At 42.3% G+C, this 15937-nt stretch overlaps 1 protein-coding gene across 1 annotated transcript in view; it reads right to left on the reverse strand.

The window, feature by feature from the left end:
• The window catches only part of LOC139691863 (palmitoyltransferase ZDHHC8-like), a 183415-nt gene that overhangs the window by 166194 nt on the left and 1284 nt on the right, over nucleotides 1-15937 (reverse strand). The window lies entirely within an intron of this gene.

Genomic DNA, 15937 nt, shown 5'->3' on the forward strand with positions numbered 1-15937 from the left:
ATACATCATACCACGCATTTATATTCATCCGCCTACCCATGGTAACAAACATCTGCTGAGCTAACTAAAATGTAATCATCGCAAATATTTAACAGGCTTTATTTAACTAACTGCCTTCCTGCTTCCAATTTCTACATCAAGGTCAAATTGTTCTCACTATTCTCGTGAGATGTTTGCGCGCAAATCAGGGGATGTGTATGTGGAGAAAAAAGCCGGTAGGTGAGAATTTTTATCGAATTCTCGTGCAACCTCAAATTAAGCGATAATTGTAGATAGTCATCTAGTGGGAAATAATGAAAGCCTTTTATTCTGACAAAAATTCTTGAAAGGCATTTCTGACAATATTTCAATATCTTGCGCCCATTTTCTAAAACACACCCCAACTACTTAGCTATTCAATAAAAAATCAACTTGACGTTCGCACCACCTTTATTACACCTAAAAATTGAGTCTCTTTTACAAGGAAAATAAATAGAGATCGCAAAGTGAAAAGCATATCCTTAGGTCACATGATGCATTTGCCTTGTATTTTGCATGAGTGTATTCGTCGTCCAAGATGAAAAAGTACAGTAAAGGTGAAAATAAATACATATATTCTAAAGTTCTAAGAGGAAATGCGGAGTCGTGGCAGTCCAGTGGGTAGAGCGCTGGGCTACTGACCGGAGGGCTCTGGTTCAATTCTCGGGCAAGTCTCTCTGAGCACCCTCAGCTCTACCCAAGCTGTTTTTCGGGTGCCAGATCTTCCTGGGAAACCGTAACTGGCACACATAAAGGAATTGCCACCCCTCCAACCCTGATGCGTGAATTTCACATGTCATTGGGCTCGGTACTAAAAAAGATCCACCCTCGCCTCTCAAACCGACTTTCGGGTTGATTACTGCGGTGGGGGAAATAATGCAATCACGGATCCCGACTTCAACATAACTGTAGAGCGAATGAATGTTTCAGACTATTTCGTGGCTAATGCAATCATAGTGTTTGAAAATACAGGTCTCGCATTTGGTTCAAAATATTGTTGATTTATTAATGTAGTTTTCTTTAAGCTAATATAATATACTCATGTTAGTTCAATATTAATTAAAATTTAATGTTTATTATTTAAAATAGGGCTATCAACCGCAGGTGTGTAGAGACAAATGCACCTGTCATAGCATTTTTTCAATCGCTTTCGACGCGAACAAAACAGTTAAACACGAGCGAGGCTATACGAAAGTGCGGGTACATTTCCTATCTGCTTATCGGTGCAAGAGGCCTCCTCTTATCTCGCCTTCTCCCCCACCCCCTCGCCCCAAGGCATGGGTGGGGAGGGAGGTGAGTTGCAATTTTAAAGGATTTGAGGGGAGCGTTGACCACCATTTATCCAGACAAGAGTCGGGGAGAGCGATTAGGGCATGACATTGAAAAGAGTGGGGGTAGAAGAGAGGGTCGGAGAGATAGTTGACTCGTAAGCGAGGGAGGAGACTATTGGAGGCTGAGAGTGGGGTGGAGGTGACTCAACGAGGCACTTGGATTAAGGCCGTATCACGCGGTCATTTTTAACACACGCAAGGTCAGGGGTCCAACAAGCTATAGCTCAACAGGGAGAAGGCAAGCGACAAAGCTCCAGCAGTCAATTTGACATCCACACGGTCCTTTTACTAATGTTCAAAGGGTGTATCAGTGGCCACGGAGGAATAACGGAAGAAGACTGAACAGAATCCAAGTCTGCTCATTGGATAGTTTAAGAGTACTCACAGGAAGAAAAAGCTACAGTAAGATAGCTAATAAACCTGTGGTATACTATTTTCCCAAGCAAGACAGAGTCTAGAGTCGCCGTTTGAACGATAATTCGGTAATCCACACATTACCGGCCATTAACTCGTGAAACGTTCATGCGGGAAAATGCCCCATGAACGCTATATCCAGGCGTGCATGCAATGGGCCAATGTTGCGAGAGGATGCCACCGCGTGAATAGGGGTGAGGAAGACAACACAACAGACTAAAATACCGCATTTGGAAAGAGCTTCGGGCGATGTGGGAGGGGGTTCGAGCCCAATCCACCATAAGTCATACGGCATATAGGAACAGTATACGGCACTTACAGACACACACAATACAAACAAATGGACGTTCCAGAACCACAATGCGAAGCTTAGATACAAAAATGCGCAAGATCAGACAAGAATCGCTGTGGTGCGGAGACAAGTAGAGATAGGGCCACGAGAAAGGCAGTGTTTTACTTCTCACAGACGCCGCTAGAAAGCGACAACTCACTGAAGGTGAATCGTCGAGCAGTTCGCGCGTAGAAAGATGTCTAATCTTTTTTGTACAGACCTTGTATATTCAACTCCCCCACAACAGAATTTCCCACGTGAATTCAATTGGCGGGACCTGTTTCTTCTCCCCCCTTAGACGTTACGCCAATCTTTGCCTTTTTAGATTTGCCTTCCCAAGAGGGATGAAAGGCCTCATATTCGCAGGACAATTAAACATGCAAAACATATTTCAATCTGTAATTGTAAAGGATATTCATAGATGGGAATAAGAATAGAGCGAATAATTTTTCGTGTCAGCGGCAAGCATCATACAGCGGTTTTCTCTTTTTGTTTATATTTTCCGCCGGCAAAGAACTTGGTACGTGGCGTGACGTGTCTTCACAACCATGAAATTTCGCACATTTGATGAAACGGTCCCTAAGAACAAGGAGGAGTTGTAAGAGATTGAAGGTTCTTCTCCAGCTTGATGAAAACTGATTTTATTAGGAAAACTAACAATTTTTACGTCTAGAAAGAAAAATTTCTTTCGACTCTCCAACATAACTAGTGGATCTACAGAAAAATTAGAACTAGCAAATGTACACAACCGTGAAATAATTAGAAATATACGAAGCTCGTAGTATATCATAAGAAAGCACAAAAATATTTCGGAGAAACTTGCGAACATTTGCGGAACTGACAGAGAAATGCCTAGCACAGAATAATAAAAACAATATAACTTATAATAGAGAAATGTGTGAGGAAAATGCACGGAAGGTAGAATTTTTAAGCGGGAAAAGAAAATACAATATGGACCCACCTTATCCGATACGGGATAACAGATCAACAAAAACCTAAAATGAGAAAAACTTTAGCCTAAACACACACAATAGAGCTATTGGCACCACTTCACCAATGAAAGGGACGCACATGTGAAGGCGAGTGAAGTTCCCACGCACATCTTTTCCTTACTAACCCCCCCCCTCTGGAGGAAACCCATTCCCCCCGCTCCGTTCACGGCGCCTCGGCGGGGTGCTCTCGGAGACCGCCGTGCAGCAGAGGAAGCGAGGAGAGAGCCGGAAGTTCGGAGAAATGTGAAAGTGAGGTGAGCAAGGAGAAGGATCTTCCAGGAACGGAAGGGCAGCCATGAATCGGACGGAAGGGGGCGTGCATTCCTGGAATAGGAAGGGGGACTGGAGTGGAGGGGGTGATAAGGAAAAGGAAGTGAAAAGGGAGCAGAGACCGGGGCACGCATACATGCATCAAACCCTGCCAGGGAGAATTGATGGGCTATTCCGATTCAGTTCACTCGAGAATCGATTGATTTAATACGAATGCCGCACACTTCGGCTCACGGTTCGTCCTCATCCCCCGTTTCATTACTTCCGAATTCATTGCTGAATCGGACCAACTTGATTGAGGAGTCTATTAGTTCATTTTGGATCATGACTTACGGGAGAAAAGGCGTCGATTGATAACTAATTTCAATACACGCGGTCTTCGTTTCGAGTTCACACTAGCCTTGATCAAAAATCAAATACGAGAAAATGTTGTGCTTTCGAAATAGTATTATTCTAGTGGAATTATCAATATTTACACACCCACTCAGATCAGTACTGTCCTGCATTTACATAGTAAACTGATTTCAGAAGAACAGAATAATGAATATTAAGTCGCCATGAAGGTAGCGGTATGGTTTATCTACCATTTAAAATTTCCACAAAACTAGAGTCGAACTCAAATGAAAAGAATAGTAGTAACAGAAGGAATTTTGTATCTTGCGTTTATCACATGCTTTCACGCGCGAAGTTCGTCAAGTATTATAACATTTATGTTTTAATAATATAACATAGAAATGACACACTTAAGATGCTTTTTTTTGCCAAATACGCGCAGTAAATTCCTGTATTGGCGGCCCTGGTGGTGAAGAAATAACGGCCTCGCCTCCTAATCCAGAAGGATCAGGTTTGTTTCCCACCAAGGTGAATTTTCCGCCACAATTAGTACTCGTGATTCCCTTTATCGTTTAAAGGGCAGTTGTGAAAGGTTGAACTCCGTTCTTCTTCTTCATGCAAATCTGTAAATATTACCCGATTTTTAAGGCATCTTTAAACTAGGGTGCCCTATAATTTTATGAATTCCAAAGAATACCTCTTTCTCCGGATTTTCTTCCCAGTACTTAGAATCTGATTACGTATTTTTTGTAAGCACAGCATCCCTCAGCGTTTCACAAGCCGCTGGTATAACTGGAGTCGGTCCCACTGCAGCTTTGGCTTTTGCCAGGGCCTGCACACGCCATTCCCAGCGGCAAACCAGAATTGATATCACAGCTAAAGGAAACATTTTTATCGTCGAGAAATCCCGATGCCCAAGCCGCGTCCCCGACTCGAATATCAAACTCCAGACGTTTCGGAGTTCGCCCCTTTTCCTCACGTTATCTCATTTTTCCCGACTGAGTGCCTACCTCGCAAATTTGCCTTCAGACAAAAATACTCCGGATTCGCGAAGCTTGAAATTATTGACTAGTCCGTTTGAAATCTGTCATTATTTCATAATACTTTATTTTACTTTATCACTTCCGGTGGTAACTTAATAATATCTTTACATATACTACTTAATTCATCAGTAGTAAACATCAAGTTTTTGGAGTATATACGCACAAATTTAAATGCTTATTCACTCGTTTCCGCAACAACACAAGCGGAAGAAACTAACGATGTCAGTCCGTCGAATCGTACTACTACTCCACCACAGCCTTTCTCGAATTATTCCCCATCAGCATTCCATTCATTCCGAATCAATTCGTAATACAAATTAATTCACTCGCAACTGCTTTTGAAACACTCCACATGGTGAATCAAGTCACGCATTATGATTTGAACTGACTCTTTACAATAAAACGTTCACCACAAGAAACCCAAGGCAGAGACGCAAGACTACGACAAAATAACTGAAATGCTTGGCGTGGCATCGCTAATATCACACTAGAGGGAGAAACCGATCGAAATCCACAGCCGTTACCTTCCGACGAGTGAATATGACGGCGAGGATAGACTTACTTATGAAACAGCTAGAATGAAACCGTTAGCTGACTTTAAATTCACCAATAGATAAAAACTTTATGCATATACCTGGTAACTGCGCCCATATTCCGATGTGATACAAATTAAACTAATGCTTTCCTCATACGGTTGAATTGGTAATGTACTAAAAATGAATTGGTAATATTTGTTGAGGAATTCATGCATCAAAAAACACTGCTTTTTAAACACGCTTGATTTTTATAAATGTCCTCTTACGCCTCCGCACACAATACATGAAACATGGGACTTCAACGGACTCGACACCCTGAAATAATAGCAACTATTTGGCATAGTACACACCAAAGCTTCCAAATACATTACCCGGGTGATATATCGTACTAGACCGATGGTCGAAACACGGAAAAACTTTGTTCGTGTTTTTTTATTAACAATCATGGAAATACAAAACTAATAAGAAACTAAGCCTCCAAATTTTAATGAAGATATTTCTGTTTTGAGTCAATAAGAAGAATTTATGGTGCGTGTAACGCAAAGGTGAGAGGAAAACGCAATTTCCAACCGCGCGAAATACACGAAAGTGGGCAGCAACAGTCGCGCGCGCGGTAGCGTGCGGCCAACCTCGTGTCTATCACACCGCTCACTCACCTCCAGCGGTGGTATCATTTGCGCTCTTCCGCCCGTCCCCGCGTTGCGTCACTCCCTCTACGCCGAATTCTGGGCGGCAGAAAAAATAAAAGCCTTTGCGGGCGATAAATACGACGGAAAATCATTTGTTTGTGACTCAGAGGCGAGGCGGGGCGTACTCTGAGGCAGTACCGCGCACCCCTTATTCGGGAGATGAAAGGAGGCCCCCTTCTGGCGATGGGAATCCACACTTGATGCGAGATGGATATAAAAAGGCAATCCAAGGCAATCCGGTTCAAAACGTTTAATCCCTTCCACTCCCACACCACCACCCCTCGGCCAACGCTTAAAACGTAGACCTGGAGGAAAATACTTTGACGAAAGGTCTTTGCCTTTAAAATAGAGCGCCCGCTGCATTGCCCGCGGTCCACACAAAGACAAGGATTAACGACACCTGAGAAACCCTTTCTCGCCACGACCGGCGATTGGGGCAACGATGGCCATTCTTCACCTATTCCTAAGGATAAAACATTACACGAACACAATTATTTTGCGGTTAGCTGATATGTAAATTGAAGGCTTAAACACCGTATGAAACAAATAACTTGGCAGTCTTATGCAAACCTGAAAAAATCATTCTTTTATATTACGCTCGTATTAATCGCAGGTAAAAGTCAAACCCTTAATTCCCGACTTGATTTTCGAGGGGTTTTTCACGCATGCATCCAATTTATTAAACCGCCGTAGTTAAAATCACCGAATTCGTTGTAATAGCATCCGGTTGACGCCTAAATTAGCGTCTCGCTTGTTGATTCCGCATCCTTAAAACCCAGGCTATCCTGAAGTTTATCAGCAGTGGGTCCCCGCCCCATTAAATTTCAAGCGTTTGCTTGCAAGGGAGGAAAGTTGTGACGATTTAACACTTTAGCTCAAAACGGTGTAGGATTACCGAATGATATTTTGACATCGTTAGAAACCAAGAATTCGCACGGGACCTGAGTCCCGTGTGAGGGCCGCGGTCGCGGAATTCCCCGACCGCACAACCGCATTCTTACGAAAAAAAACGCGGAGATCCGTCTCTCAGGCAGGGGCAAACTGCTTTGTCAAGAGCGGGCGAATTTTATGCTTATTATTCTGAAAAGGAAATATTTGTTTCTTCTGGTGAAGTCTGGAGTTTTCAAGGACTGATCTAATCATTACACACTATACAACTGCACGACTTCGGGGTTGGATAGAAAACCGGTAGTATTATCGATTGACACTGAAAAGTATCAATCGAACCAATAAAGATTCTTGAGAAAGCTTTTAGGAAAATGTAGAAAGAATATTTTTATAGAAACCAAGAATTCGCACGGGACCTGAGTCCCGTGTGAGGGCCGCGGTCGCGGAATTCCCCGACCGCACAACCGCATTCTTACGAAAAAAAACGCGGAGATCCGTCTCTCAGGCAGGGGCAAACTGCTTTGTCAAGAGCGGGCGAATTTTATGCTTATTATTCTGAAAAGGAAATATTTGTTTCTTCTGGTGAAGTCTGGAGTTTTCAAGGACTGATCTAATCATTACACACTATACAACTGCACGACTTCGGGGTTGGATAGAAAACCGGTAGTATTATCGATTGACACTGAAAAGTATCAATCGAACCAATAAAGATTCTTGAGAAAGCTTTTAGGAAAATGTAGAAAGAATATTTTTCATGGGCTAATTTGTATCAGTTTTGAGAAAGGAATTTGGTCAACTAATTTCGTTAGATCAGCGTTACTTTCCATCCCCAAAAAGGGAAAGCCGAGGATTATAGGAGAAAAGGTTAATTTCGCACTCTGCTAATAAGGAAATAATGACATCAATACGAGGATAGAGAGCAAGGCAAATGTTTACTCAGGGGATGATCAGTTTGGGTTTAGAAAAGAGAGAGGCACGCGTGATGCCATAGCAGTAATGAAGTCACTAACAGAAAGGAGCATTGAGTACAATCAGGATACATTTGTTTGTTTCATAGATTTCGAGAAGACGTTTGATGAAGTATATTGGGAAGCATTCATGATTTAAGTATAAGAGAAGATAGGAGACATCCACAAACTGTACATGTCTCAGACTGCTCAGGTGCTTGTGGCAGATGAAGAGTCGGGCTGTGCAGCGTTAGGAGGAGGTGTACGAAACCTCCGTCCATTATCACGCGTGCTTCTGCAGAAGCACGGGTGATAATTAAGAAGAACTTAAATTGGAATAAAAAACGGGGGGGAATCCTTAAAATAAGTTAAATTACGGATGATCAAGCTTTAGTTTGACAGTCACCCAAGAGGTTGCAAGCATTGCTGAACATTTTCAAAAGTCAGCGCGATAAATATGGAATGCGAATGAATGCAAACAAACGAAGGTCATGAGGTTTTCGAGAAGGGGGAAGACTAAGTTAAACGTCAAAATTGAAGGGCGAAAAGTAGAGCAGGTGGAACACTTTCCCTATCTTGAAAGTGTTGAGGAATAAAATGGTCAACGAAGTGAGACAGAAGAAGAGTTGCGTTAGGCTAAGAAGCTTTCTCAAGAAGTGAGTCGCTTCCAGGATCGTTGAAAAAGGATATTAAGAAAAGAATATTGACAACTTTGATATGGAGAGTTGAACGGTGCGGAAACAGGGTTATTGAAGCAGCTGATAAATACAGACTTGAAGCTTTTGAAATGCTGGTGTGGAGAAGGATGGAGAAGGTAAAATGGACGGAAAGGAAAGCCAACGAGGTAGCGCTAGCTATTGTGGGAGGGGGGGGGGAAAGGATTGTTGTTAGAAACCCAAGGAAGGTAGGAAAGGTGGATTCTACATCCACATAATACCCCGCAAACCACCGAAAGGGCGCGTGGCGGGGGGCGTTAGGTCATCACGCGTGTGGTGATTGATACATGGGTAATAGATTGGATTAATAACTTTTTAACAGGCCGTGAGCAAAGGGTCGTAATAGCCGGGGTATCATCGGAAACAGTAAGCATGACAGCAGACGTCCCACAAGGAAGTGTTATCGGTTCACTGTTGTTCCTTTTATACATTAATGAATCGGTCTCCAGTTTCCAGTAAGCTTTGCCTACTTCTTAACGATGCCGTGATACATAGGAAAATATCCAGTAATGAATATAGAGCATCATTAACTAACGACCTATAAGTAACCTATAGTGGTGAGAGAAATGGGAGCTAGAATTGAGTTGGAATAAATGTTTCGATAAATTTTTGGAAGAAGAATAGTTCACCTGCACACAATTACACCATACAGTGAACCAACAGTACACACGTGGAATCGGTACAATACTTGGGTGTAACGATAACTATAGATACGAGGGTCATCCGGAAAGTAGTACCCGTTCGTGCCGCATGAAGTGCTGACGACGCGAGTAGCCGCTGGACGAGGTCAGATAGCTTCAGTGGCTTGTCTGCCTTCTCTGAGCCAAGTTGCGTGACGCTAGCATTGCCTGTGTTGTTTCTGTGATTGTTTACAATGTTTAAAAAAATTGAGAACGCCGCCAGTTGTGAAGTGAGGGCAGTGATTAAATTCCTCAATGCAAGAAACGTTCGCCCATGTGATATTCATCGCCAATTAAAGGAGGTGTATGGAGACAATGTAATGGACGAGTCGTCTGTTCGGCGGTGGTGTCGCAACTTCAACATGGGGAGGGGGAACACACACGACGATGAGCGTTCGGAGAGACCGTCTGTCATCACAGACCAACTGGTGAGCTCAGTTGACGAATTCGTGAGGAACGATCGGCGCGTCACAATTGATGACATCTGTGAGCATTTTCCCAATGTTTCTCGAACAATTGTTCATGAAATTGTTAAACACCATCTGCATTATGCAAAAATTTGTGCAAGATGGGTCCCTCGCGTATCTCAATGAGCTGGCGGCGAAGGACTATGCAGCAGGAATACAGAAACTTGTCACACGTTATGACAAATGCCTTAATTTGCTTGGAGATTATGTTGAGAAGTAGTTTAAAGTATCCTCTTTCAAATAAAATTTTTTATGTTTGTTAATATTTACTTTTGTCTTTTTATTTCACGAACGGGTACTACTTTCCGGATGACCCTCGTATATCTTGGGGAAAACACATTCGTGAAATTTACGGAATAGCTAAAAAATGTTAGGATTCATAAAAAGAATACTTGGAAATTGTAATGAAAGGGTCAAGGAGCTCTTATGTCACGTTAGTTAGGCCCAACCTCGAGTATGCTGCATGTGTATGGGATCCTCATGAAGTAGTCAATTTTGGAACTAGATCAAGTGCACCATAGAGCAGCTAGGTTTGTGAAAATATGATATGAACAAGGCAGCAGTGTCACGACACCGTTGAAAGAACCAGGATGGGAGCCCCTAGCAGACCATAGGCCCAAATATACAGGTCATACATACTGCGTAAACCTGAGGCAGGCCAGTCACCCGAAGATGTTAAGGACACACTTCAGGCCCCACCCACCATGGTAGATCCGATCACCAACGCAAAATCAGGGAGATTTACCGCAGAAAGCACTGTGATTTGACGTTGAAAGCTAAAGACTGACAGAGGGAGAATTTTAGGCAGGTGAGGCAGGGGGATGCATGCCAGACGGAATGATGGGAGATTGGGAACTATAGAATAGTTTATTGTAGTGTGGAGTGTCAGGTGCGTCCTATCAGGCGGAGCTAAGAAATGTAGCGATCGTCAGTCTGTAACCATTCAAAACTCATCTTAAACGGTGAACTACCAATAATAATAATAAGAAGAAGAAATAATACTACGAGTGAGTGAGATGCAATTGTTGAGTCAAGAAATAATAAAGTAAGGAACAGAAATGTAGCTGTGAAAAAATCTACAAGCTAAAATATATTTAACAACTTATACCCGAAAATCTACCTAGTTATGACTGGCGCATCGCAATATTACTGCAGAAACAAAATCTCTAACAGGAGCATTTGCACTTCTTGTGCCAGAAACAGGAATATGAGGGAGAACAAAATATATCACCCATCGACAAGTACATACATTGAGTCTTGTGGCAAATTTCGCCTAGTATGAATCAGTCAAATACGTGGGGATATCGTAGTAGTAGTTTTAGGGGAGGCGACCGACAACAAAGGTCATTTGCGCCATTTGGGATGGGTGGAAAGGGAGGGTGGAGAAAAATTCGGCGTCGGCATTAAGCTTACTCTAAACGAAGGGCGCCAAGGGTTCCGCAGTTAAACGTCCCATCTGACGGACGGCGAACTCACTCAAAGTGCTCTCCACAAAGCACCTCGTGTAGGGATCGGTATACCAATGAAAAATATCTGACGCAGGACTCGAACCCGGGTCCTCCGTGGCCAAGAGAAAGGCGCACGCATCCACCCAGGAGGCTTCCAACCGTGAGTCGGGTTCCTTCCGAGACAATATCACTCCATCGGTGACCACAGGGAAGTAATATGCGATGAAGAAACTGAATCGTCTTGAGGGTGGCCTCGTGGAAGTCTACGTCGATTAATTATCATTACCTAGCATTTGCATAATGAAGATAATAATTTGTAATGATACAGCAGGGCAGCATTGTCCTTCACCAATAATCGACTCAGAAAATTAAGAATTAAGTTACCAATTCCAGAATTTAAAAAATCCTAGAAGTTTCTCCGATCCGAAATTCTTTACTAGAGGTCATTAATGACGAAAAACACGAAAAATAAGACGTATCAATTGACTGAATGCAAGCGTCGTTGCATTAAGTGTCCAGTTCGAGCTTCTAAGAACGCTTCCATCCGAACGACACCGCCAAAAACGGAAAAACCTTAACTTTACTGAGTCTGGACATGCGAAATGAGTCGATTTTGAACTATCGCATAAACTGAGATGAAAACATTACCGCATGAAACCGGCATTTCACTGATAATCAAGTTGCTTAGCTACTGTGCAGGAAAGGAAAGTATTTAAAAATAAATATTCGTCGATTTTGAGGTGGCGAGATCAATCATTTTCTAAATCCGTGTGCATTAAATTGGGACTACTTTGCTACAGCACGAAGGTATATAATTACAATTTTGAATGTTCTCCTCCTACGTAGATTTAAACGCTCTTCCTTTACCGGCATGATTAGCGATCACAACCGAACCAAAGTTCAGCAACCTCTCCATTTCTCAATAGCAAAACCATAACAATTCGGATATTTATTCCAGTAGCATATTGAATTTACCCCAAATACATTTCAGGCCAACTGGCGGCGGCACGGAATATACAGCGTCGCCATGTGCAGACATCCGCACGCCCAAATTAAAGAGCCAACGATTTGGCCCCATCACAACATTCGTTATAGGGGATTTTCCTCCACAGATCGCGAATTCTGGGCAATCCGATTTCGCTCCAGCGTTTTCTCAGTAAAAATTGAATTTAACTTGCCGCGAATTTATGACTGGAGACGTCCCAGCATTCACCTTAAGAGATGGCACCGGTGATCATTGGTGCGATTGATAGGATAGGCTATAAGTCAGGACAAGCAGTGAATTAAAGATGGATTTGTATGAATTATACGTAATCCGATTTGTGCGGCGGATAAGTGGTCTCTGGCGCGCCACGGCCTACATTCGGCTATGGTGAATCTTGCAGGTGTTCTGATCCGCTGAATACGAGCACAGTAGTTAGGGCGCTTTAAGGAGGATTTGGTTAACAAAAGGAGTATTGACAAAGGAAGTGGAATTAATTACAGGGTCCTTCGGTAAAGACGTAACACAAAATTATAACTTTTGAACGGAGTGCAAAATTGTACGGTTATGAAATCTGGTGTTTAATGAAAGAGGAAAGCACAGATAGGGTGAATACAATGACCTGGATAGAGAGGAAATCGAACGAAGAGGTGTTGAGAGGGGTAGAGGAAGCGAGGAATTTGTGGAGTACTTTCTAATAAAGCATAAGGAGATTAAAATTATTAGAGGAAATAGGCTGGGAATCACTCAGTGGAGTGACGATTAAATTACAGACTAAATCTTTTGCATAAACTGAAAGGATATCACTTTGGCAATTATGTTGAAAACGTATCTATACCCCCACCCTACTAGGGTACGCAAGATTATGTCAAGAAAATTAGAGCATAGAAGAGATAGATTCAAGATTTCAATTTTTCCACCAACGATAAGGGATCAGAGGGGGGTCAGATCAGATAAAGGATCGCGGTAGGGGTTAAAATATTCGGGGAAAATATAGTCTAGTGTGTATTCACCCCCTGCCACACACCTTAGCGGTGGCTGGCAGAGTAAAAAATAAATGAAAATAGTAGACACGAGGATATTGATAGTGGACTGAATTGAGAAGAAATCTAACGATGATGTGTTAAGTGCATTAGAGAAAGGGAGGCATTCGTAGAAACATTTACAATACGGCAGAAAAAGTTGAGGATGGAATATTGAGAGGAAGGTAGGGTATTTTGAAAGCTGAAACGTTGGAAAAGCGGTGACGTGAATGCAACGATTTGGTATTTTGGAAGACAAGGGAGTGGGTAGAAAATATAAGGAAATGAGGAAAGAAATTATTTAGTGGAAGAGTTTATACTGTGCCAATTGAAATTTCGAAATGTACAACAATAATTAATGGTTTTCTCGGATCAGTCAACAAGGATCGTCGAAAACCTACTTCTATTCTATATGACCAAATATTGAAATAATTCTTGACTTTCGATCAAGTCTCCTTCGCTCTCCCTCATTCTGTATAACTGACGTAGCCATTATCTTGGGGGCTCCTTTCAATCAGAGATACGGTTTTCTATCAATTCTGGTGTCTCCCTTCACTCTCCGCCAATACTGGCATACAATTAAATGAATTAACATTAGTAGTAACATGCATAAAGTAGTTTTAGGGGAGGCGACCGACAGCTGAGGTCATTTGCGCCATTATGGATGAAGAGTGGAGAGAAACCCGGCGTCGGCATTAGCATTCTTAAAGAAAGGAGCCAAGGGGTCCGCAGTTTGCAAGGAGAGCCGACGTCCCATCCGACGGACGGCGTACTCCCAAGTACCCTCCACAAAGCACCTCGGGATCGGGATGCGCTCCTTTGCAGGGGCGGAAAAATCATTATGCCATGTCAAAAAATTTATGTATACAACAACCCGAAATACCAAAAAATTAGTGGAAGCTTGAAACTAAAATAAAATCACAACACCAACAATTTCCTTAGTCGATAAAGCATTTCCAAGGCTTGTTTTCGTAAAGCCATTAATCCCTTCCGAGTCTATACTCTGTCCTTTAGTAAATGGAGTAAGAACAGGTAGTTGACAATATGAAGACGGAAAATCAAACTTCATAGCGTGGCAATTTCAATTGATGATTCAATTATCATAATTTCTATGGGCTTTTACGCAGGAGACGACGCTGTAGCATTATATCGGATAAATTATGCGCACGACTAAGAACAGTTTCTTAAGTAATACGCACCATTTGCAAAAATAATAAGCTCATAAATAAATATACTTCTGCAGTTATACGTTTATCTCCATCGCCTGCTACATATTTAACTATACGTAATCCCTTTTGAATTCACTTACATATTTTAATGTGTTCATAGTTAGCGGTGGCCACAAAAACATATTCCAGGACACTGCCAGGTTTTCCTAACAAAAATCTTCTGATTGGCGATTTCTTTAACTCTTTTTAAATTGAACTAAGTGTCTTCACATTAAACTAAGAATCTTCATCTATTTGATACATTAGTGCGATAACAAAACATAAGGTAAGAGAACTTTAAAAGAAGTGCTTGAGCTCAAGCATAGAACATTGCCGGCGGGAGATTTAAACACAGAAATGACACGCAGTACGGGAAGGATGCGCACTCGGCGATCACACCACCATCACGGCTCGACTGTGAGCAAATATGCAAAAACAAATTGCCGTCGTATTCACAAGACAATTGCAGCGCATTTCGAAGTTTTCCAAGAACTTCCAAAATCCAGGAGATTTCCAGATTATTTAAGTTCATGTTTCAAACTTGCCATTACTTGCATAACAATAAACAGTCCTCATCCCTAAAAACCTTCCTCGCGAGATAACTTGCTTTTAAAATATCATCAATCCCACGAAAACACTCCCTGCTAGGACCTAAGAATGACCAACTATGAAGGAATGTGAATATTAAAAACCACTACCAAACACGCCATTCAAGGAAATATTTTTAAAAAATGTCTATACCTGCATAAATCCACGACAGCACAAAAGGTTTTGGGAAACGTGTGTCAATTAGCCACAGGAACCCAGGATTATTACCCTGGATGGGGCTCTTGGAGCGAAGAGAGATACATTCTCTTTTTTCATACAGGTACAACTTGGGTTTCTGTGCTCTATTTCCTTTCTCACTCCCCCTTCCTCCTGCCCTCGTGGGAGTACGCAGCTGAGGCTTCGATGGTCAAAGCGATAATAAACTACCACTCTGCGGGACAGATCGATCAACTCTTCACCTCTCGATACCACACATAATAGGTCCAAACGAAGACAGGAATAAAGCTCCTCGGTAAAGAGAAGGAAAAAACACGCGATAATCATCGGGATCATTTCCTATCACAAATGCAGTAGTGTGCAACGGTAAGGTAATTGCAGCTACAAAATACTTAGGAAAAGCCGACACATCATTGAAGAATTGCATACAAGCCAGGCAACCCATACGGCAAGGCGGGAATCGACGAGTGTCACTCGAAAACCGACACAATAACAGAAGATTGAACAAGCAATGTTCACTCAAATCTTCCGAGAGTAGGCGACGTCACATACAGGCGGGTGAGAAGAGGGGGAGTTTGGGGGACCGCCTTTCAGTGGGTCAATGGCTCGGCTTGGGGGTGGTCATCCGAATCGTCGAGTAGTGTGTGCACCCTACTCAGTTTATCGTTAGATTATCGATCATACATCCAACAAAAGAAAGCACGCTATGATCCCACTTAATGTCCCCATTCCCTGCATCAATCGGCACATACAGCGAATCTCCTTCAAATTTAGGTCGCCTTAAGTCGTTCATTCCATTGCTGATGCTACTACTATACGCTTCAAGATACAACATTCTAAAACTTTTTCTTTGCCTC

Source organism: Hetaerina americana, unplaced genomic scaffold (genome assembly GCF_022747635.1).
Source record: "Hetaerina americana unplaced genomic scaffold, ioHetAmer1.1.p SCAF_4, whole genome shotgun sequence".
Lineage (NCBI taxonomy): Eukaryota > Metazoa > Arthropoda > Insecta > Odonata > Calopterygidae > Hetaerina > Hetaerina americana.